Genomic DNA, 22430 nt, shown 5'->3' with positions numbered 1-22430 from the left:
ACTGCTCTCTCATTTGCAAAAATTGCATAATACAAAATTGAAACTTACTGCATACTTTTGCTCTCTGTCCAAAGCTTCAAAATTTTTGGGATGATATTTTCTCTTTTTTTTCGGGGGTCCTGGGCGTCAAGATTGCTCCAAATCCATTAATGATCATTTTTGGGACTTCAAATGAGGCAAGGAGGCTAAGGCCTGCACAAAAATGCTTATTATCGTATGTGTTGATCATTGTTAAGAAACATATTGCAGCAATGGAAGGGTAAAGATGTTCCAGCATTGCAAAAGTGGCTCGCAGAGCTCATAAACACACCCCACCTTGCGAAATTTAGATTTGCAATTGGGGGTAATCTGGAAGAGTTTGGACAAATTTGACATCCATTGTTCTCATATCTCAAGGATGTTTAATAGCAGCTACAGTCGGTCAGGATGAGGGATCAGGGATCAGGGATCGGGATAGGGGCCTAAGATTAACTCAGCTTTATGTGAGTCTGTCTTCGATGTAGTTGGTTGTATGTTGTTTTTCATTCATTTATTTTATTTTTCCCTTTTCCTGTTTTTATCCCCCCGGGACATTGCAAAAATAAACAACTAATAAGCGTCACTTTCAACTGTATTATGGTAATTGTTATGATTACATTTTATTTGTGGCTCCTTGTGGAAAAATAATATATCCATGTCCTGTATGTGTTTTCTTTTTTAATGTATGTGTGCTTGGTTGTTTGTTGTATTCAATAAACATATGAAAAAAAAAAAACAGCTGCATACAGATGTAAGGCAGGGAACGATGACTGATGACACGAGGAGGGCAGGTAAGCAGGCAGGTGGACAAGATCAAACTAATATTTATTTAATATTTATAAACTAATTATTATATATATATATATATATATATATATGTATATATATATATATATATATAAATATCTATATATATAAATATCTATCTATCTATCTATCTATATATATATATATATCTATATATATATATATATATATATATATATATATATATATATATATATATATATATATATATATATATATATCGTATATACGAAAATCTAAATCATCGCTGTGGAAATGTACGGGGCCCCCTTGGTGCCAGGGTAAAAAAAAAAATAATTGCACTAACCCGTTCGCACGGTTTAGTAATCCGTACCCACGGTTTAGTAATCCGTTTCCTCAATTTTTTTTCCGTACTCATTTTTTATTGTTTTTAGATAAAGGTTACAGTATAACATAGCGGAGTACTTATATACACAACTTTAACCCTCCTCACCCCATCCCACCCTCCACATGGGAATTTGTTAACATAACAATAACACACAGACAGATACAGTCAGTTTGTCCTCAGTAGAATATCCTTAACTCTGGTGATTGCCTCCTGCCAGGCTTGTTTAGTTCTTGGTTTGGCACCGTTAGTTCTTGCAGATGAAAGTTCCATGAAGAGAATGTTCAAAAATAAGTGTAGCCAGTGTTCAGAAGATAAGTCATGTGGTGGAAGCCAAGCCTGTACGACCATTTTCTTGGCTGCGGTCAGACCGGCAAGCCAAACTCTCCTGGTCTTCTCAGTCAATACAATTTGAGAGTCATCATTCAGAAGGTGTAATGCAGAGTCCATGGTTAGCCTAAAATCAATTACATCTGATAATATCCGTATCACCTTTTCCCAAAAGTTATAAATCTTGGGGCACTCCCACATTACATGCATAAAAGTTCCCACTCTATTTTGAGAGCAGAACATACAGAAAGGGTGTGGGGCCTGACCCATTAAGTGTCTAATTCTGGGCGTAAGATATGCTCTATGAGCCATCTTCACGTGGATAAATTGGTGATTGGGATTGTGTGAAGCCCCACAAGTGTTTTCCCAGCAGACCTCCCAGTTTATCTCTCTACCCCCAGATGCCAATGAGCGTCTCCATTCATCAGTGTTAGGCTTTGGAGGTAAAAAGGAGGTAAGTCTGGAGTACAGAAAGGAGGCAATATTCCTAGGAGCCATACAAATCCACTTGACTATTGGGTGTTCTTTCAACTCTGAACCCCAAGTCACATTATGCGTTTTAAGAGCTGATCTGAGTCTAAAATAGAAGAACAATGAATGTCTAGGAATACCATAACGTAAGACCAGATCACTGAAGCTAAGTAGAGATTCTTTTCCATTTACATCTTCAAGAACCCATATACCTTTCTCTGCCCACACATTTTGAAGAAAAGGTTTATTACCAGACAGTAGATTATTATTGCGCCAAATAGGCGTTGACTTATACCATTTTGTTGTGACTCCCACCAACTTCTGAACTCTTCTAAAGATCTGAGGCATGTACGTTAGTACAGGGCCATACCTCAATGCACAGTGTTTAACAGAAAGACCAGAGAATAGAAAGTCTTTAAGCCTGATCGGGGCAACTAATTCCTCCTCCATTCGTTTCCATGAAGAATTAGAATTTGGGTCTAACCAGTATTTCAAAGAGCGAATACAAAATGACCAATGATAAAATTCAAAGTGAGGAAGTGCCAAGCCACCATCTAGTTTGTTGCGTTGAAGCGTGGTTTGTTTAATGCGGGGGCGTCTACCATTCCATATGTATCTTGTAAGTAGTGTATCAAGTTTAGACCAGTAACCAATTGGTGGGGACAACGCAACATAGAGGAAATGAAATTGATGCGGGGCAATATATTCATTTTGATTACAGCAATACTGGAGGGCACAGATGCAGGTAGAGTTGTCCATCTTTTAACGTCCTCCTCCACCTTCCCAAGCACAGAAGTGTAATTCAAGCTGGCTATGGTTGGAATAGAGGGTCAAATCAGAACACCTAAGTATTTGACCTCTTTAGTTAAAGTTATAGCAGATGGTAGGACCAATTGACCCCTATCTTCATTTAATAGCATCAAGGCAGATTTTGTGTGATTTATTTTGAAACCAGATAAGGCACCAAAATGATTAAGCACTTCAATAGCACTGGGAAGAGGCTGCTGCACATCTGACATATATAGTAGAGTATCATCGGCATACATTGATACTGTATGGATAGTCGATCCGATTTGGATAGGAGAGATCTGTGTACAGTTCCGAATGTATTGTGCAAGAGGTTCTATTGAAAGATTAAAGATTAAAGGAGACAGGGGGCAACCCTGCCTCGTGCCACGATTTATTGTAAAAATGTTTGAGATAACACCTCCTATACAGACCCTAGCAGAGGGATTGGCATAAAGTACTTGAATCATTCCTATAAATTTTGGGCCGAAATTGAATTCTTTAAGAACACGCCACAGATAATGCCATTCGAGCCTGTCGAAAGCTTTTTCGGCGTCAAGAAAGAGAAGACCACATGTAGAAGGTATTTTATGAGCTTCGTCCAAAACGTGTATCAGACGTCTAATGTTATCTGCAGCCAAGCGGCCCTTCATGAAACCGGACTGATCTGGATGTATAAGATCCGACAGGACAGTTTCTAATCTAGTGGCCAGTACACGTGAGTAAATCTTAAGATCTGTATTGATAAGTGATATCGGCCTATAGTTTGCACATTCTGACGGATCTTTATCTGGCTTGGGGATAACTGAAATAAGTGCAGTATTAAAATCTCTGTGAAAGTGCCCCGATTCAACAGCAAAATTTATAGCGTTGAGCCAGATTGGTCCCAGGGTATCCCACACAGCTAAGTAAAGTTCAACCGGCAGTCCATCTAGACCTGGGGCACGGCCTCTCTTCATACTCTTTAATGCCAAATGTAGTTCTTCCAGTGAGATAGCCTGATCCAGCCGTTCTGCATCCCCTGCTGACAACGATGGGAGATTCAAATTTTTGAAGAAACCTGTGCAGTCTTCCTCCGCCGGATGACATTCACTAGAGTATAGTTTAGCGAAGAAGGAGCTGAAAGCTGTATTTATTTCAGAAGTAGTTGTTACTGTAACTCCTTCAGCTTTTCTGATTGAAGTTATCGACCGGCTCCTTTCTTGTTGTTTTAAAGTTAAAGCCAGCAAGTGAGTAGGCCGACTACCCTGCGAGTAATATTTGTGTTTTGTGATATGCATTAAGTACTCCACTCTATGTCTCAATAAATTATTCAGTTCGCCTTGGTGTGTTTTTAATTCTGACTCCAAATTTTTATTATAATTCCGTTTATGTTGGTTTTCAAGGTCTTCACATTTGTCTTCCAGATTTAAAATTTGTTGCTGTCTGTATTTCTTCAGATGGGAGGAAAACCTAATTGCATTGTTCCTGAGGCAGCCTTTAATGGGGGCCCACAGGAACATTGGGTTCTCAACGCTGCCTTTATTTATATCTATAAAGGATATTAGTTCAGGTTTTAGTTGGTTAAGGTAATTTTCGTTCTGCAACAATGAGGCGTTAAATCTTCATCTATTCGCTCTGTGCTGTTTAATTATGTCAAATTGAAAAGTCGTTGTGATAGGGTTGTGGTCTGAGATATGTCTAGGAAAGAAGCTCATAGAGGAGGATGCCGAAATTAGTTCGTTAGAGATAAGTAGGAAATCTATTCTAGAGAAGGATTTATGATACGGAGAGTAATATGTATAGTTTTTGGAGGTGGGATTTTGAAGTCGCCAGAAATCTACCAAATTCAAGTCTTTTGTCAGGTTAGTCAGTCCTTTTGAAGAAGATATCTGAGCATGGGTGGCAGAAGTACTGGACCTGTCTAGAGTGTTATCAAAGACTGCGTTCATATCAGCACCAATAATTAAATGATACTCATCTAAGGATAAAAGATCCTTTGTTATGGTTTGGAAAAAGGCATGATCAAAAATGGTCGGAGCATATATACTAACAAAGGCAAATTTCCTTCCCTCTATTGAAGTGCAGCAATATGCTAGTCTTCCCAATGCACCAGAGTTAACTTTAATTATATTTATATTTAAATTGCGCCTCATTACCACCGCTACGCTTTTTGTACTGCTTCCATCAGAAGAGGCTACCACAGTCTTAAATCTCTTATTTTGTAGTCTTAGGGTATCAGCGGGCTTGAGGTGAGTTTCCTGTAGTAATGCTATATCAACCTTTTTCCAGTAAAGAAAGTCCAGGACTTTTGACCTTTTGAAAGGAGAGTTCAGCCCCCTAACATTAAACGACATCACGTTATATTTATCTACTGTCATTATTGAGGTATGGTAAGAATAGACTGAAAGATCTGCAGCAAGTTTTCCCTGAGTCAAACACATTCAAAAAACAAACTGAGTTGGCCCATTTGTCCATGCTGCAACTATACCTTCCCATGTGGAAACCCGTCCTGAACAAACCCTCCCGCCCCCCACCCCCCCTCACGCCCCCCACGCCCCCTCCCTCCACTCTTACAGTAACTAGAATATGTAAGAATACCCCTTGTGCAGCCAGGTCACCGAACAGGCCCTGGTCTGTCACAGTCCTTCTTATTAATCCGTGACATCATCACTGGTATGCACACTCTTAGAGCTCCGACATATGCCCAAATAAAATAAATACAAATTAAAGTACCCAGAAAATAAATGAAACCCCATTTCAGAATACATAAATGAAAATGAAAAAGAAAATACCCTCAACAAATAACAGTAACTTAACACATAAACATTGTAAGATGTACATCGTTTGTAAAGTGAGGGACAAATTTCACATTAAATTATAACCTGTTATTTCAAACCGGACCTTAAGTAGATTTTAATCTCCGTGTATATTCACTATCAGACAGTCATTTAGCACATAAGCAAGCGGGATTGACAAACAGCCAGTCCCTGTTATTATCTGAAGAGGTGGTTTCATAATCAAGTAGATTGGATGAAAGCATGGGCGTCTTCCGGTGTTTTCAAAAACTTTCAAAAACCGTGTTTCCTGGCTTCACGTAGTATGAGATCTCTATCGTTGTAGCGGAGAAGTTTAAAGATGACAAGTCGGGATCTCCTATTATTGTTTGAAGCACTCCCGTAAGTGCGGTGTGCCCTCTCAATCTCAAAATCCCTGTCCGGTAGTGTAGGCAGCCAGATCGGAAGTGATTTCTTGAGAAAGCCCGCCATATCATTCTTTTCTATACCTTCTGGGAGGCCAAGCAGGCAGATGTTGTTGCGTCTGCTGCAGTCCTGAATTTCAACAAGTTGTTGTTCAATTGTGTCCAAACCGCTAGCATGGCTGTTCAGGATGGACTTATGCTCTTTCTGTTCTCCAGCTATTTTGTCGATCTTCGCGCACATAGTATCCATATGACTTGATAAGTCATTTCTCATTGCAGCCATCTCAGATCTCACCACATTTTCAAGCCTGGCCAGGGATTCATCCATGCTGCTAGCATTAGCAATAGTGTCGAGGCTGTTAGCTGGTTTAATTGTCTTCTTTTGTTTGGTTGAGGAAGGAGTCAAAGTTAATTGTTTGCGTGCCGTAGACATTTAGTTGAACGGGCCGACGAAAATAGGACAACACGTTGGCAGAGAAGAGGGCAAAACTTAAAAAAGTGGGCAAAATGTCTGGAGCTTTCTAATCGTGCATGCAGTGCCATGGATGCGTCACGTGATCTCCCCGTTTCCTCAATTTAATAATCCGTACACACGGTTTTCGAATCCGTGCGCAGTTTACTAATCCGTACGCACGGTTTATGAATCCGTACCCACTGTTTACTAATCCGTTTCCTCAATTTACGAATCTGTACGCATAGTTTATTAATCCGTACACACGGTTTACTGTTCACTAACTACTGTTCACGGCAGTGGCCACGGATCTGTTAAGGTAAATTCAATGTTTCTATTGTATTTGTATTACTGTATATTGTTATTGGTATGTTGTACAGTGCTCTTTGAACACCGTTTAATTATGTCGTGACTTTCTTGTTTCATCCTTTCAAAACACGATGTCGAGCATATTGGCATACTAGCAGCCAAGGGCTACCATAGCCCGCTGTCATCGTAAGATGAAAAGTTCGTAAAAGAGGGAGTTCGTAAACCGGGGTTCCACTGTATATATATATGTATATGTATTAGCAGGAAGTTTTGCAAACCTGCCAGTTTTGCATTTCAGTACATTATAAAGGTTATATTCATGTTGAGTAGACCTGGTGTATTATTTCTTGGACACTAAATAAACAAAAGGTGACATTACACGTGTATGGGCCCCATGGACAATATCGTTAATTTGTATTGAATCGAATCGTCCCGAATCGTTTACTTGTCTTAATGAATCATCCCTGAATCGGATCGTAGCCTGTGAATTGAGATTTGAATCTGATCGTTTTCTTGGTAAAACATTTACACCCCTAAATATATTGTATATTTCTTACATTAGTTATTCGTTTTACACATAATTTTACAGTATTTTTGGAGCCAAAAGAGCCGTCTCTTTTTAGTGAGCCGAGCCAAAAGAACTGGCTCTCTAAAAAGAGACTGAATTCCCATTACCACAGTGTGTCATTCAAAGCACCATTTGTTTCCTCCCGATTTGAAGAGGACTTCCCATCTGTTGCTTTGCGGCGGCAACTCAGCTTGACGTGCAATGGAGCCAAACAGATGGGAGCGGGAGTCAGCCGCTTTGCTTTGTATGAGAACAACGGATCTTTGATCAGGCAAATTGAAATGAGGTGCACAAAGTAGCTGGATGAACTACACAAAGCAAGAAGGAAGAAGGAAAGCAGACAAGAATTTAAGTGGCAATTATCAAGCTCCTTTCTCTTTCATGCTCCTGCGCTAATTTACAACAGCTACAACATTTGGATTTGAGTACTTACTAGTCAACTGGGAGCCCCACCGAGGCAACGTCGGTCACAAATCCCTCCCCAACGTTTTCTTTTTTTGTCTCCTCAGACAAAACTTGATTTATTTGGTTGCTTTTGCAGCTTCAGCCATGACCACAGTAATTGCACGTGGATGTTCCAATGGACCGCCGTCTTTAAGGGAAGTAACGTTTTGTCGTACAGCTGTCAGGTCACCAGGTTTGGCTTTTTTTTGTATGGCGGGGTTCCTGCCACCCCCAGTCCTGCAGAAAGTAGCTCTTGAGACATAGAATGTCACCTCTCTGGCAGGGAAGGAGCCTGAGCTGGTGTGCAAGGCCGAGACGTTCTGACGACATTCCCCTTGGCAGACAGCTTGGGATCTGGTACCAGTCCTCTCGAGAGGGGTTGGACTCTCTTCCACTCTGGAGTTGCCAGCGGTGAACGGCTCAGAGCAGGTGTGTGCAGTTGTGCCCCCCAGTTCAGCGTCTGTACCTTGGGGTTTACCCTGGTGGACGGAAGCATAGCCTCCCTCTGCCTCCGGGTGGGGAGACGAGTTCTGACTGCAGTTTGTGCCTATGCACCCAACAGTAGTTCTGAGTACCCAAACTTTTTGGGATCCTTGGAGGGTGTGCTGAAGCGCGTTCCCTCAGGGGGACTCCCTCGCTCTGCTGGGGAACTTCAATGCTCACTTGGGCAACGACGGTGAAACCTGGAGGAGCATGATTGGGCGGATCAACCCCCCAATCTGAACCCAAACGGTGCTTTTTTTTGGACTTCTTTGCTCATCACTGGGGTGTCCATATGTGCTCCTGGCACCAGGACACACAATGTCGATGATTGACATCGTGATCGTGTCATCGGATTTGCGGAATCATGTTTTGGACGTTTGGGTGAAGAGAGTGGCGAAACTGTCAACTGATCACTACCTGGTGGTGTGTTGGCTCTGATGGTGTGGGAGGATGCTGGCCAGACCTGGCAGGCTCAAATATATCATAAGGGTCTGCAGGGAACATCTGGCAGAGTCCCCTGCCAGAAGTAATTTCAACTTCCACCTCCAGCAGAATTGTTCGGGGGACATTGAGTTCGAATGGACCATGTTCCACGCCTCCATTGTCGAGGCGGCCGATGTAGGAATAATTATATCATTATTATACATTTACTCAAACATATTACCACGGTTTGCAGCGGGAGATTGTACATTTTGTTAAACATATTCGAGGTTGCTAGCAGTAAAAGTTTTGGGTGCAGTCGAGTGAAGAGGCCCTTAACAGATCTGCGACTGGCGCATGGTGCCAAGTTTGAAGTCCAGAACCTTGCCAACACCCACGGATGACATGTGGAAAGAACTGAACGTTGACGAAAATGTTTTGACATCACAACAAACATGCTAGGAACTAGTTTGACACGGGAAGTTGTTCTAGGGTCCTTTATTACCCAGGACATGCTGGAGGGACTATGTCTCTCGGCTGGCCTGCGAAAGCTTGGGGATCCCCCTGGAAGAGCTAGACAAAGTATGTAGATGAGGAGAGGGAAGTCTGAACTTCCCTGCTGGGTCTGCTGCCCCCTCGACCCGACCCCGGATAAGTGAAAGATAATGGCTGGATGGAAGTTCCTGCCACCCTCCCCAAAGACACCATGACAAAAGTAAATGGTAAATGGACTTCCACTTATACAGCGCTTTTCCACCTTGGGTACTCAAAGCACTTTACACTAACTAGTCATTTACCAACTGATGACGCAGCATCAGGAGCAATTAGGGGTTCAGTGTCTTGCTCAAGGACACTTAGACATGGTCATGATGGCTGGGGGATCGAACCCTCAGCCTCACGGCTGGCAGACGACCACTCTACAAGTACCATTCAACTAGTTGTCACTTGATGTTATAACAAAATATCTTAGGAAGGCTGATAAGTTCATTCATGTTGCTGAAACTAAGATAAATGTCTCAAAGTACTGTGCTTAAAAAGTATGTTTAAATATAGTATTGCACGAGATACTACTAAAGTAATAGTTTACTTACTGAATTATTTCATGATTAGAGTTATTCGAATAATCAATTACTTGAGGTCACTAAGATGGAAATTTACTGTAGAAAAGTAATTGATTACGCAAGGTATGAAAGTAGCATGTCTTGGGGATTAAATGGGTTGAAACATCCGAAACAAAAATGGGGTGAGCGCAGTGCGACTGGAGGCCTGGCAAGCCCACTTCAACAACAACAACAACGAGTACTGTTTCCCTTTTGCTTTTCCATCAGCCCTCACCAACCCAGACAGCAAATCTCAGCCATAATCCACGCGCTCTATTTCGACCATGTGACATCAGCCTTTCACATGTGGGCCCTCACATTCACGTGACCCGTAGGTCGACACCGAAGCGGCGGCCCATTCTGCGGGCGAGCTCCCCAGACATTGGCCACACGCTAAAATGGGCAGCAGATTAGCTTGCGCGTTATGGCTAAATTTAGGAGCGTTTCCTCACCATGAGCTTGCTTGTAAATGGACCAGCGAGCCGGGAGGAATCAGAAGGAAAATCTTCAAACGAGCAGCTTCAAAATTCTCCATGAGGTGCCTAAGAAGATGTTTGAACGGACAACGGCAACAACAATGTTCAGCTTTTTGTTCTTACGTCTTCGTCCTCGGCTTTCTACCGCGACACCTCCAATCTGCTGTAGCCTCCGGCCGCTCACTCGCTTGCGAGGCACCTTCCCTTGTTGCCAGAATAAAGCAATCATCAAAGAAAGCGGACCAAATTGATTTACAATCCCGATACTTCATCAAAAGTGACCTATCATGAGGGGGAGGGATTGTTCATGTGAACAGACAGCAATCATTTTGAGTGACACACAAAATGACAGGCATGGAATGAGTCTCTCATCCTTGGGATATCATTGGCGGTTGTTTGAGATGGCTCCTTAACTATGGAGCTCCTGTGTCACAAAATGGCGGGCGCTGCTAGGAAGAAAAAAATAACCCTTTAAAAGGGGCTCCTAGTGCAAAAACAAAACAAAACCACATAGCCCCTAGAATGGAAAACCAAAATACAATCCCGGCACGCCTGACCTAGAATTTGTTTCCTGTATCCAGTACCACTAGGATAAAAAAATAAGTCATCTGGACAAATCATCAGATTTGGCCACAGCCTTCCTCCTAAAGCTACAATTTGAGTGAAGGCCATGATCCACACCTTCAGACTTTGCTGACAAATTTTCACTTGTAGTCATTCATCAAGCAGGCATAGCAAAATCATAAAGAGACACTAAAGACAGATGGACCGTAACGTCGCGTGGAAGGAGGGGACCCCAAAAAACTGCAGGAAGCTGCGAGGTAGTGGCTCAAAAATGAAATGTTTAGTAACAAACTGAGACGGATCCACAAAAACAAAATACTTACACAGTAACAAAAGAAATTAAAAACTGAAACAAACGTTTGGTAGACACCAGGGAATGGAGACCGATTGGCAGGAGATATTCAGGGGGGATATTCGGACAGGTGGGCAGCAAATATACGGGATGCGGAAGATGGTGAACTCGGACAGTAAGACTGTAACACCACAAGAAAAATACAATTACCCGACAAATATTGCTTTACAATACACGGACAATAATTAAGAAACATGCAAGGAAACGAGAGGCGGGGGAAATCGAACACGCGTATGACAGGAGGAAAAAAAAATAACTCACACTACAGACAGATGTGGGTGGAAACACAACATTAACCTATAACCGAATTGACCTGAAACTTCCCAAAAATAAACCCACAACAGAAAAGAAACCCCAACAGAATGTGGCAATGACAATACGCATCCAAATAAGACTTGACTAACTGAAGACATACAACAAAGGAGTCACTTCAACACAACAAAGCAGTAAGTTGTTCCATGTTCTGATAAGTTTGCTTTCAATTTGATAAGAAAACGGTCCTTTTCCTGTCAGGGCATTAAGATGTGAAAGCAGTGCAGTCCTCCCAAGTACTGTACATTGTATACCAGCTATATATTGACAATGAAGGCATCCTATTCTATTCTATGCAATAAATTGCATTGGCTGATACCTGAGGAAACCCAGCCTGAAATGCCTTCAAATAACGCCACGGGTATTCATACATGAGGCTATGGAAACTTATGAACACAAATGTATGTGTAAAAAAAGTGGCCCATGTCAGGCCAAATGATCTTAAATAATCAACTTGTGATTTTATTTCCAATCAATAATTGTGATTGGAATTTAATTGGCTTGTTAACGGGTTCAGAAGCACAAATTTACACGTGTGCAGACATGAACATCGCAATCTACTACTGCATACCGCAAGATCAGTTTGAATTCCATTCATTGTTCAGCATTCGTCCTATTACAAGTAAACTGCAGACAAAAAAGATGAGCAGGAAAGAGACAGACAAGATGGGGGAGGAAAGCGCTGAGAAAGCGTTTGTGGTCTTTGAAGAGCGTCTGCCGGAATCATAAAAGAAAAAAATTCAGTCCTTTGCGCTCAGAAGATTTCCAGCCAAACGCACGAAAGAAGGCGGCGCAGATGTGCTGCGGAGAATGATAATGAGCAGGTAGCAGCATGACAAGCGCATACGTGGCAGGGATGTCATGTGGAGGGTGATTGCGCTCCTTCACGGGTAATGGTGACCCTGTTAGGCCGGCTGCTGATTGGCTGCCCCTTTCTCAGATTCCGTCCGCACAGCCAATGGGAGCTGTCGCTAACCGCTTCAGATATGTTCAAGACAAGGAGGGGCAAAAAAAAAAAAAAAAAAAAAAAACAGACAGGCAACCAGAGGTAAGGCGGAAAAAAACGACGGTGTGGAAAGGGGGCCGGATCCTTTTGTACTGCAGAAACAAAGGCCCGTGCTCTTTATTATTACTGCAAAGAGATTGTGGTTGTGCAAATCCCACTGTGTTTACAGACGCCATTTATGGCCCCCTCACTGTATTTACCTTCATGTTTTAGCTGTTTTAGCTGTGCTCATGCATGTGTAATGGAAATAGCATTTCCTTTCACAAGCTGTGGAAAGCCTTCTACAAACACTTGGAAAATGTCATGATTTGTTCAGACAGCGAATAGATGCCCCTCCTCCCCATTTTTGTGCATATTGATTTATTTTGTGAATAAAAAAAAGTGTGTGTATGTGTAGTGAACCCTCGTTTATCATGGTAGATACATTCTGGAACCCGCCGCAATAGCTGAAAATCCGCAAAGTAGCGCCACCACTTTTCACATTAAAAAAAGGCAATATAAATAAACAAAAAACACACACAAAAAAAATTTTTGAGTTATTTTTAAATGTCAAAAGTCAACATTCTATACATATTATTTAAGACAAATATTACTGCAGGACACATTTAAATTATTAAACCTGATTCACTGTACATTAAAGAGCTTGTTGGGGAGGGGGAGAGAGAGAGAGAGAGAGAGAGAGAGAGAGAGAGAGAAAGAGAGAGAGAGAGAGAGACAGAGACACAGACAGAGACACAGACACACAAACACACAGACACACAGACAGAGAGAGACACTGCGTAGGGCCAGGGGTGTCCAAAGTTGGTCCGCGAGGACCGAAATGATCAATTGAATCAGGTGTGTCAGGAAAAGAAACCTGGAAAACATGCAGGACAGCGGCCCTCGAGGACCGACTTTGGACACCCCTGGCCCTACGCAGTGTCTCTCTCTGTCTGTGTGTCTGTGTGTTTGTGTGTCTGTGTCTCTGTCTGTGTCTCTGTCTGTCTGTGTCTGTCTCTGTCTGTCTCTGTCTGTGTCTGTCTGTGTCTCAGTGTCTCTGTCTGTGTCTCTGCCTGTGTCTCTGTGTGTCTCTGTCTGTGTCTCTGTCTGTATCTGTGTCTCTGTCTCTGTGTCTGTCTGTGTCTCTGTGTCTCAGTGTCTCTGTCTGTGTCTCTGTGTCTCTGTGTGTCTCTGTCTCTCTCAGTGTCTCTGTCTCTGTCTGTGTCTCGGTGTCTCTGTCTGTGTCTCAGTGTCTCTGTCTGTGTCTCTCTGTGTGTCTGTGTGTCTGTCTCTGTCTGTCTGTCTGTCTAGCAGACCCCCTCGATCAATTTTGACGCGTTACTGGTGATTTTGATCTTTTATTGATGAGCGACATTGCCATTCATTGCCATCATTGTCACTTTCACCGTAATTGCATGCACCTCGATCACCTTCACCTTCATCACCGTAAGAGCTGGAATCAATGTTCAAACATGTACAAACATAAACTCAAAACATTTTTCCGATTGTAATCAAACGCACATGAAGTGAAATTTAAACATGTAATGAAAACACACCTTTCGCCTCTTCGGAGGGACTTGCTAGCTACCGTTCAAACAAAACTACCGTTCAAAACTCAAAGCTCCTTGCCAACAGACAATCAAGCTACCTTTTATATATACAAAACCGGAAGTGCGAAGGACAAATAAAAGTGTCCGATACAAACCGGAAAATGCCTTTCATGCATCAAGTTCTATGAGGAAACCATGGCCGTAATGGTTATTTACACTCTCCCTCCCCAACAAAGCAGCTCAGATCAAAGAGCGGTCGGGTTCATGTGGCTCAACAACTTGGCTTTTATTTTGCTTCCAACTGAACGTGGCAACTCCAAAATAATAATTTGTACCTTATTTCTATTAATGCTAGCGTCGTCATTACCCGCCAATACAATGTAAACAAGCCCCAGTAGGACACCCGTGTCCCGTAACATGCCTGCTCCAACCAGAGCACACAAAGGACCTTGCGCACTCCCCTCGCTTACACACACATGGATGCAATCCACCCTCATGCACATCAACCCAGCGGCAACGAGGAATCTAATATAGAACTGTTATCCTTTTCCTTCGAAGTCTCGCACAGCTGCGGTATTATTAGCAGGACGTTGAATTAAAGTCTAATCTTTACATAATTAAAGATTATTACAAAGAAGAGTTTACACTTGAAATACCATTTAATTATAAAAGAAAACCAGGTAAGACAGTGGTCCCCAACCCCCGGTCCGTGGATCAACTGGTACCGGGCCGCGTAGGCTGCACACGAAATAATGTTTTGGAGATGATTTAGTTTAATGGTGCGCGTGCACCGACCGCGAACAAGCGGAGCGTTTTGTATTGTAGTCAATGGAGTTTGCGTGACTGGGCGCGAATGTACGTCGGGCGACGCGATGGACCCGAATGTAGCGACACAAATGGCCGCGCGCGGTCACGAGAAGCGCCTTTCGAGTGAAGTTATTTTTTATTTACCTTTTCCGCGTTTCGAGTCGCCACAACCAATCAACTTTGGGAACATTCAACGGCTCACGCAGGGCGCAGGAATGAATCATGGCGGCCGCTTTGTGGTCACCGGGAGCGATCCAACACGGCCAGCTGAGCTTTCAATACGAAATAGCCAAGCAAGAGCTCTCACCTGTCTTGCCGAAAGGCGGAAGCGAGAACTTGGGACAATTGATATGTGCAGCATTTGCTTCACTTAACAACTGTTGAAACGTAGTTACTGTGCTAAGCTAACGATAGCGCAGCATTTTCATCACAATATTTAGCACGGTCTCGGCCACTCGATTGCGACATTGAAACTTTTATTTTTTGGAAGGCGAGAATTGCCGCAAAGAATAAAGGTGCTGTCCGTGAAAATATTGGCTCTGTCCATCCCAGAAAAGTGCTGAGAAAAGTTCTCAGCAATGCTCCTTTTTTCCGGATCTACCGTGAAGTGCAGAGCAAGCTCGTCCCCCTCCCCTCTCCTCTTGCAATTAAAAAGAAAGTGGAAAAAAAGTCCATACCATACCCCCTCCATACGTTTGTGATGTGGTTTTTAAAGCAGCCAGTCCCCCCCTCCTGGTCCGCAATATAAATCTGAGGCGTAGTGACAAGGATGATGTGTTTTTTTTTTTTAGAGCAGATAGCAGCCCCCCATGTGTGTGTGTGTGTGTGTGTGTGTGTGTGTGTGTGTGTGTGTGTGTGTGTGTGTGTGTGTGTGTGCGTGCGTGCGTAGGTGTGTGTATGTGTGTACACAAATATGCCTTTGGAGCGGGAGTTGTGGCGGGAGTAGATTAAAACTCCACAGGCACGTGCCATAAAGCTCATGAAGCCACTCCAGCGCTGTTGTTGTCAACACAGAGTCAAGAGGCAGAGACGAGGAGCAAAGATGATGTTCACCAGGCCTTAGGAAACCTCTTCCCTAGATTTCTTTTATAATAAAATTGTATTTCCCTCCATTGCAATCATCTTTGATCATGTACAGATTAGACTTTAATTCAACGTCCAGGCCGCTACTAGTATGATATATATATATATATATATATATATATATATATATATATATATATATATATATATATATATATATATATATATATATATATATATACACACACACATATATCAAGTGTGCAGTATTACTGTACTGTGCTAAGCAGGCTATTTTTCAGAGCATTTAAACGTCATTCAAACATCAGCAATTAAAATGTATCATTATACATGCCTAAACTAGAATAAGTAATAATAATTTAAATTTTTTGTCCACGGTTTCATAAGGTCCACGAAGAGCAAGCAAGCTTTAACATGATTGTACGCTAAAGTACAAATGGTAATTGGCGGACACTAGGACCATGTCTCTCACCCAGTAGGCATGTCTCTATGATCCTTTGATGCTTTGAACCTGATGGCTTTGTCTTTGCTGTTTTGGACTTTGTTGTATCAGTTTTGTGATGGCATGCGAAGAGTAAAGATCTCCACTAGCACAGCAACGTGTGGTTTCTTCGCCTTGCCACATTGGTGACCCCAGACGTGAGAATGGGTGACCCCGGATGAGTCATCTTGCCACATTATTATCCCAGACGTTAGAAAGTTTCGTCAGGCTGTTGGAGATGTAGTTTCGCCACATGGGTGACCCCGGACATCAGAATGTTTCAGCGAGGAATCACCGCAGACGTCCCACTTCGTGGCATCCCTCCACCAGCCTACTATACGTCAGGTAATGCAGCAAGCTGGTACCACGTCAGCCAGCCAGCACCCCGACAAGGGTCCTCTCACCCGTCGCCCAGTCCCTTGGCGCACCAGGGATCGAGCCAGCCAGCAACAGGCTGGTACGGGCGCCGGTGAGAACGGCTGTGCAGTCCAATTTCGGAGTCCCTGGCCGTCGACCGGGATCTTCCAGCCGGGCGGCCTCATCTACTACCGATGTCCGTCCGGCCTCAGCAGTAGGCCTCCAGCCACCATCATTCAGCCGCCCCTCCGATTCACCATGCCCGCAGGTATGGTCCGAGTATACATTGGAGCGGGTCAGCTGTGGTTGGTGCCGCAGCAGGTTCATGCCCAGGCACAGACTGGGACGCAGCCGCGACCGGCCATCCCTCGGAAGCCACTGTGCCTGCCAGCATGCGGGTCAGCACTGCCACTCCGGCTCCTGCGGAACTTCAGAACATCCCTTTGCCAACGCTACCTCATGGTTTTCACGCTGAGCGTCTCACCCTTACTCCTGTCGCACCTGGGGCCCTGGTGTCACATACACCGCCCAGGACCGGACTGAGTCTCAGGGTGCCAGACGGGTGAATACCCTGTGGGGTTTTCCGTTATGCCTTTCTGGGTGTTCGGGGGGGAGCTGTGTGGCGGACACTAGGACCATGTCTCTCATCCAGTAGGCATGTCTCTATGATCCTTTGATGCTTTGAACCTGTTGGCTTTGTCTTTGCTGTTTTGGACTTTGTTGTATCATTTTTGTGATGGCATGCGAAGAGTAAAGATCTCCACTAGCACAGCAACGTGTGGTTTCTTCGCCTCGCCACAGCAATTTGATATAAGTGTCACGTCTGGGCATGGTGAGTTGGGACGAGGAAGGAAGGGGACCCAAAAAATGCAAGAAAACTGAGAAATGTGTGGCTTAAAAAAAGGGAGAAAAAGAGGCAGGACTGAAGCAAAACTGTACAAAGTATCACCAGACAGGTAGACGAAATCAAACAAAAAAGGACGCAGACAACAAAGGCAGTTGCGAGTGGAACAGAAACATGAGCAAAACCCCACAAACGCAAAAACAACCAAACCCAACCAAACATGACAATTGAATATGAATGTCATAAAATGACAAAAACATATTGACTAAACCAAAACGGCTGTCCCCGAATCATTTCAGTAGAAAATCCATACTTCTTTTTTTCCTCAGAACGACTTTCATGAGTTGCTTGTAGAGTTAGTCTTTGTGATTCATTTCTAGTCATAAATCCTTTTTATTGACATGGACGCCAGTGCTGTAAGTTGCATCGGTCTAATTTCCTTTTTGCTCTTTTTCAGCCAATGTGGGTGTAAAAAAAAAATAGCGTCCACGGGTCTGGCTTCAATGTATGCTAACGTTAGCTGATTGAGCAACATGTTTTTTTTTCTTTTTTTTAACTATATATAACTAACTACATGATGTATTCCCGGGCTGTCTGTTCATGTGCAAGCTCGGATGCATGTGTGTGCAATGGGGGCTTGTTTGTGAAGCAACCAGGCACAAATAATGATCCCTCCCTTCCCTGCCAGCAAAATGTGTGCGTGGACATACAGAATAGGGGCCATTGCAAAAGGACGATACAGAAATTCTACTTTGACCCAAAAACTGGGGTATTATGAAACATGTTTCATGGAGAAAAAGCCTGCAGGAATAAATGTCCAAAACAAACAACAAAATACCACATTCCACTCAATTTGAATGAATTACTTGAGCACACTCGTACATATGAAAAACATGAAAATATGCCTTTGTCATTTGAAAATGACATTATTTGCAATGTACAATTAATAAATAAATAATTTTACTGTTTTTTTTTTGTTTTTTTTCTGAAAATGACCACAGGTGCTGGAGGTTCGGATAACGACCAATCACGGCTCACCTTTTGCTCATGTGATATTCTCAAGATGAGCTATGACTGGGCATTACCACATTTGATGTCTGTTGACAGCAAGTAGCAAAATTGTTTATCAAAAATATCAACTGTACATCCAATGATTTAGTCATCAAATTAGTCATCAACAAAATGATAACTCTTTACTGCCGAGTAAGCAGCTAAGTAAGCGACAGTAAAATAAATCACAGAGGATAAATAATATATGCCTGCAACTTTTGGGGGGGGGGGCATATCGAGGAACTCTTACTTCAATGCTTCTCATATAGTCGGGCGGGCCCCCGTGGGAGGTATAGAAGGTGATGCCAGGTTTCCTGGTATCACATGCACTTTTGTACAAGCTAAATGAAGATCTGACGCCAGCAGGAGGTCCGCATGGGCTGCGAAGGCATGTTTGATCGCTCATGCCATATTGAACTCAAGTCCCCACGTTACTCTCGGGCAAAGCTAGTTTTGTGTCTGGCTCTTCACCAACTTGCGGCCGTGTGACTTATGCGCTTCGCTACCTCCAATAATGTCATTAGCCTTGTTGGCTTCACGCTAAACGGGGCATGAATGCACGATGGTCGGTTTACGCACAAGTCATGGGGAAATAAAATTGTGCTGGACGCATCGAAGCGTGTCTAAAGTCCAGCTTGGGAGGCATTTGCATCCTTCCAGATTGAGGATGGCACTATCCGGTATTTTTGCTGCCGAAAGTCAGAGCGTTGCAGTAAAGAATAAACGGTATACAGCAAAAAAAAAAAAGTCAACACAGAAGATGCATTTCAATGATGAACCAGCAACTTTTTGGATGGTCTGCATTTGTTCCATTTAAGGCGCGTTTAGCAGCACAGATTAATTTGCGGCCCAGACGGTGCTTTGGAGTCAGCACGGTTTGTCGTCAGCAGTGGGTCATCAGCATCGGAGTCGCCCGGGCCAGGCACCGCTGGCTAGCAGCTAAATATATAATGTCAGCCAATGTCAGCTGCAAAAATCAATATTTTGTCCACAAGTATGTGGAAAAAAATGAGCCAAAAATGGTCCAAATACTGCAAGAGGGTTAAGTATAAATGTACCTCCAGCAAGATCCTCTTCCACACCTCCCGTGTATATATATATATTTGTTATTCTCCAAGCAAACAAAAAGAAAAGTAATTTTCTTTCATTTCTATCTGAATGCCAATTTACCCAATAGCTGCAACTTTTCAGGAGAAATACTTTCCTTTCAAATCACCTGTATGTTGACGTTTTGGGATTTCGATCGAAGCAAAGGATGCTAAAATATTGGTAGATAAGACAAAGACAATTGCCTCCTTTAATGTTTCCATTTGAAAGCGAGATTATGTTGATGTTCTTTTGAAAAGATATGAGGCATTAATTTTTTGACGCTATATGGAAAATTGAATCTCCTCTGTTCTCATTCTTAGAGACTCCTTGTGGTGCAGCGTCTGATATCAGGTCTTGTGGGACTCGCGTCTCGTCCCATCCTCAGTCGCTAACCCTGACAATTTTAGGTGTGAAAGATCCATTTGAACTGGCCTGCCCTTTACTTCAAAAGGGCCAGCCTCAGTGGAAGTGGGCAGGTTAGCTCGCAACACACCACCTTGGCGAGTGGCCTTTTTTGTTTGCGTATTCAGCTACGCGGGAGGGACAAAACATCGGACTGTGTGTGTGTGTGTGTGTGTGTGTGTGTGTGTGTTGTTCCTACCCAAAAATGAAGGGCGGTCCCAGTTGCTCCCTCATTTGACCAGCTGGATTTGGTTGTCCGCCACACGTGCCGCGCCGGTCCAGCAGGGGCACCTGTCGCTCACGCCCCCTTTCTCCGTCTGCCCCACCCCCCGCCTCTGTCCCCAACCCCCTCCCACTCCCCCACCCCTACCCCTCCAGCAAGATTTCCACACAAGGTCTCTCCACACCTCCCCTTCACTCTCGCTTGGTTATTTGGTTCGCCGAATAAATCCAGGGCCAAAAACGTTAGCGTTCACTAAGACGTTGAAGGGGGGTTGAGTCTGCAGGCCAGATTTGTCCTGTCCTTGAAGGATGTGCATGTCCGTAGGCCAAGGTGCCCTCGGGCTCAGAAGGAGATGCGAGGAGGGGGATGCGGCGCTCGCCTCTGCCTGCTTCTGGCTGAAAAGCACACTGGATTCCTCTGCCTTTAATTGTGCTCTCTCTTTCTCTTCCTCTCTCTCTCTCTCTCTCTTTCTCTCTCTCTCTCTCTCTCTCTCTCTCTTTCTCTCGCTCTCATGGCAAACACCCTTCCCTCCCTCCCCACATGCTTTGAGTCACTGTCAGAGCTCCGGCTGCTCAGGCTCTCAAATGATAGTGTCTTGTGGATTACGGTTGAGGGAAGCTCACCAGACAGTGACTGATTAGGAAGGGAAAACAGGAGGGAAAGACATTTTCTCATTTCACATTGACAGTAGGAGCAATATTTGCTCATTGTTGGGACCTAGAAAGGCTACACCATCGCATTTTTACCTGAGCTCCGTCATGTGATCTTCGCAATCTGAGCCATGATTGGTCGTTAATGAGCCACGAGCGATTGCCACGTCATTTCAGTCGACAGCAGGGGGTAAAATGGCAGCCCCCTGTAGTTTCAGTATATTTCTGTTGTAAAAAAAAAAAAAAAAAAGAAAGTCTTACCCATTAACTCGTTCAATTCCAAAGATGTATCACTATGTCTTTCCATGGTCCAGACATTCAAACACAGGCACAGTGGGCCCCCGTGTTACGAGAGTAATTCGTTCCGCGGCTAGGCTCGTAAGGCAAATTCACCGTATGGCGGGCAATCCAAACCTGATGTTAAATAACTAATGCGTTTAAAACCCCGGGTAAAAACGTCAAAATTGTACATACATTTTGAAAAATGGGACCAAAATAATATGGTAAGTGCTAAGTATTTCTAATATACATGTATACAATCAAAAAACATCATAAATAAAAAATAGAGAAAGGATTTATTTACCTTTGAGTGGCGCTTGTTATGCCCATACTCCCTAGTAAGGGTAACCTAGGCTAGGCTAGCTTCATATTTCTTGATCATCTCCAGCTTTGTTTTCATATAAATCCTCTTCTTAACATCTCTCTTTAACATCACTAGCAATCTTGGCTAACCCTTTCAAGTTTGAGTTAAGCAGTAAAATGCACTATAAATATGGTTTTCTAACCACTAATGATAGAACAAAGCTTTACCGTTCTGCCATTTTGAAATGAGGCGACCAATAGCAGACCACCATCTCCGTGAGGAGACACCGACCAATAGCAGACCAGCGTTGTAGTGACGTGTTGCATGAATGCATTGACAGCAACAGAGAATAAGTGCAATTACCTAAAAACGCCAGCAGATGGAGACAAAACAACACAAATACAGCCAAGCCCCTAGGCTCATGAGAGTTGTTTTTTTCGCATAACCAAGAAAATTCCACAAAGAGGGGACGAAAAAAACTCACTATTCCACTTCGCAACATGAAACAAATGTTAGCCAGGGACGCTGTAACACGGGGGTACTTCTAATTGTTTACAGAATTTATTTATTGAATAATCTTTTCATTATAAAGGAAAAGGAGGCTCTGAAAATAGCTGAATGAGTCAAAGGGATTCTTAAAGAATTTTGCCATTCTTTTCAGATTTGATCCAAAGTTAATTTTATATGTCGAGTTCAAGTCCAATTAATAGCTTGCTTACCGTCGACTGAAAATGACCTCACATGCATGTGTTGAAGGCTGAGGCAAGAACCAATCACGGCTCATCTTGAGAACATCACATAGCAAAACATGTGCATCAGCATAGCAATATAAGCATGTTCAAATATCACTGTGTAAAACTTAACAACATAAAGGCAATAATGCAGAGAAATCACTAGCACAAGTTATCAATAACTTGCCTAAGGTTCCACTTCATTTCCTCTGGATG

The 22430-nt window shown here is 43.2% G+C and overlaps 1 protein-coding gene across 5 annotated transcripts in view; it reads right to left on the bottom strand.

Moving 5' to 3' along the window:
* lingo3b (leucine rich repeat and Ig domain containing 3b) overlaps positions 1-20727 on the bottom strand; it is a 41961-nt gene extending 21234 nt beyond the window's left edge. For 2 of the 5 annotated variants that reach the window (XM_088429328.1, XM_088429327.1), the window contains exon 1: positions 20227-20727. The gene's annotated coding sequence lies outside the window, so the exon portion shown is untranslated. Of the gene's footprint in view, positions 1-11989; positions 12427-16276; positions 18035-20226 lie in introns of those variants that run through there. The other 3 variants (XM_088429330.1, XM_088429332.1, XM_088429331.1) reach the window with 2 other exon arrangements.
* Positions 20728-22430: the final 1703 nt, after the last annotated feature.

The sequence above is a fragment of the Hippichthys cyanospilos genome, chromosome 12 (genome assembly GCF_059441005.1).
Source record: "Hippichthys cyanospilos isolate Australia breed blue-spotted pipefish chromosome 12, RoL_Hcya_1.0, whole genome shotgun sequence".
Taxonomy (NCBI): Eukaryota; Metazoa; Chordata; class Actinopteri; order Syngnathiformes; family Syngnathidae; genus Hippichthys; species Hippichthys cyanospilos.
The sequence above is the reverse complement of the archived record's forward strand: the minus strand, read 5'-3'. Positions and strand labels throughout refer to the sequence as shown.